This window comes from Epinephelus moara, chromosome 24, assembly GCF_006386435.1.
Source record: "Epinephelus moara isolate mb chromosome 24, YSFRI_EMoa_1.0, whole genome shotgun sequence".
In the NCBI taxonomy this organism is placed as follows: Eukaryota; Metazoa; Chordata; class Actinopteri; order Perciformes; family Serranidae; genus Epinephelus; species Epinephelus moara.
In genome coordinates, this window is record NC_065529.1 from 45,371,009 (window position 1) to 45,374,328 (window position 3,320).

Sequence of the window (3,320 nt, forward strand, 5' to 3'; positions counted from 1 at the left end):
TAGGATTTATGGAGCATTTTCATGATCCCCAGAGGATGAACCTTTTCCGTTGTGGAGCCTAAATGGCTTGCCCTCTTGCACCACTGTCAGGCCAGAATATTCACAAACACTATGATGATCAAACTGGCCCATTGCCATGATCAATTGCTGAGTACATTCATGCCACTCAGAGGATAAACCCTTTTGATTTCACTGACCCCATAATGTTTGCTGAAGCACTACCCTCGAGAGAAGCTTTACACTTTTAGCTCCATTCATTTTAGAGGATTGCTTCAAAGAGTCTTTGTTAACTCATAAAAATAATATAGGTTTAAAAAAAGTTTATGGACATGTTACATTAATTTCGGTGCCCGTGTTTCGCGATTAGGCTGTTCACAGTCTCACACACACTCACGTAGACAGAAAAATTCAGGTATAATGGACTTATGGGGGCATTCTGAGGGGCAAAGAGTTTGTTACTACTTGATAAGTGCTTCTACAGTGTTTGACTTGTGAGGACATGGACACTGTCCTCACAAGTCAGTGGTGTCCTCATAAGGTCGGTGCAATTACTAGTGAAATGTCCTCATATGCAGCTCACACCAACACACACACACACACACACACAGACAGGCAGTCAGAGTCTCATTGCAATCATCTAATATTTTCGGTCCCACGCAGTGAGTTCTGAGGAAAAGCAGGAAGCCAGTAATTTCTCCCAGGTGATGTCTCCATGACATCAGATGGGAGCTGTGTGAACAAAATGTGTCTGGTGAAAGAAAAATGGAAACAAGATGAGAGAAAATGAGGAGGTTAAGAGCTGAGAGAGTGTGTGAGAGAGATCTTAGCTAATTACATGTAGTTTGAGACAAATGCTGAGAAGCATTTCTGCCGATTAAACATGTGCGTTTGGTACCAGGATGTATCATTTGTCCTATAGACTTTATACTATCATGACTGGATAAAAGTATTTCAGAGCTGCATGTCTTTTAAACACATAAACCAAATTAACACCAGATGCGAGATAATCATAACTTTGTAGAGTTGTGAAATTCATATTTTACAAACCGCTGTGCAGTGTTTTGGCGTATGATAAGTAAACAGATGAATCAAACTGGCCGTGCTGGAGCACATTTCATCATCTCACTGGCACAACTCGCCCACATCAATACAGCCACTTGCTTTGTGTTAATGCAGTGCCATTTTGGGACTAAAAGCCTGCTCTGCCTCACTGAAGCATCCATCAGTCAGTCCATCAGTCCACCCTGAGTCTGACCTTTACAGTATCACTGTCCTCAGAACTGTCCTCACCAGGCAGACTAGGATTTTTATTTCCCGATTTCTTATTCTCTGTTTAATCATGGTTGTTACAATTTGACGTAGATGTCTTCTTTCACATCCTCTTTCAAACCATCTGTCTTCTCTGGCCAAGATGTGAACATTGCTGTCTTTGAAGGAGTGTCCCTTCTCCTTTAGATCTAAATGGACAGCTGAGCCTGGCCCGAAGGAGCTGGCTCTCCTGTGCTGTGCCATGTGCTTGTGCAGTAGATGTTTTATTTCACCGGAGATTGCCTCCAAAGATGTCCACAGTCTGGGCCTCTTCATATCAACACAAGACAGACAACACAAGAGTCCACCAGTTACATGTGTACACTACATTACTTTGCTTTTTCCTGGGTGTTTTGTCCTTAGGGTGGACAAACTTCTGCCATCTGTGTCAAACCTATGGTGCAGTTTTGGGATCCCTCCTCAGGCAACTAAACACCCATTCACACCTGGGCCCATCTAACCCTAATGAGGCACATGGTGGCCAGGTGGGTCAACGCCTCACATGTGACCTTGACGGCTCTGTAAGAGTTCACACCCTCACAGAGTTTAAAGCACACGACTCTGCCCCGGTCAGTTAGAACTGAAGAATTCTCTTGGATGCGAGGTGAACCGTCTTCAAGAAACTAAAGTCCAGTTGCCTGCGATATAGCACTTAAGATTCCCTGCCCATTGTATCTCTGTGTGCCCACAGTGAAACCGAGAGCCTCGATCAATCATTATAAATAGTAATCTCACAACATATAGACAGTCGGAGATTTGTGTGGTCTACATAGATTTCAGCTCGTACAACAGAAAATAGAAGCAAGAGGATTGCAGGGAGTTTTGATTTGCACACAACATGTGCATCTCTCAGGGTCAGCGTGGAGTTGCATCTGTGAGACGGTCGATGGACGGATTACTGTCATTCCTCAGTTTCTACTGCTGAGCTTAGTGTATCCTTTTGTGGCGTTATGAGACACAAATATCAACTCTGTACATACTCTGTATTCACAATACAGTCTGTTCCATATGTTCCATATAGTCTGGCTGTGCAGAGCTGACCATATGGATGTTTCTTTGCTGGATACTCTAACCCCAAACTTTTTACATTTCCATTAAAATCATGACCTCTGAAACATGTTGTAACCAAATTAACCACAGTGGCTGTTTGTGAGGAGCAAACTATAAAACAGTACAGTAAATTGATATAAGAGATTCAGCCCTACAGAGTCAGCCTGTCCCTCTCTATCCCCACCACCCCACTGTCCCCACAAACACTTCACACAGACTGCCTTCTCCCCTCTTGCCTGCCCTGCAGGTGGCACTGTTGACACAGTTTAATCAGAATAATTATTAAAGGAGACTGAGATTTGGGAATGGTGTATTTTAACCAGTTACTCTTTTTTGTTTAGATTTTCCTGAGCAACCTCCTCTGCCTCGATGGACCAGCCTCCTGTGGGTGATACAGGATATTTTTCTGTTGAGAAGGAGCAAAGATTGGGGCGGTTGAGGCTTTACAGATGTGTTTAATGAGACAGAGACATCCCTTTGTTGGAAATCTGTTATAGATTTGATGCCACAGCTGATCGGACTGCTCTGACACCCTATCAGAACCAGAGTTGGGTATAACGCGTTACAAAGTAAGTTACAAAGTAACGCGTTAGAGTACTTTGATTACTTTTTGCAGTAACGAGTAACCTAACGCGTTAGTTTCCTGTTTGAGTAATCAAATACTTAAAGGAGCTATATGTAAGAAATCTAAAGCAAATAGTCATCAAATCCTCCTAATATGTCACAGAGACTAAGGAATAATCTTCATATAACATACTGATCTCACCGACAACAATAGTACAGCCAAAATATTCACATTTAAAAAATTTTTTTACGGCCCACAAATTTATGTTTTGAATTTGTGTTTTGGCCTGTTGCACCACCCACCGCCATCTACCAGTCACGCAGTCAGTAGAGTCTCAGCATCAGTTACAGTTACGACTGAGCTACAGCAGCACGGCAAGCAGCATTAGCAGTGTCCC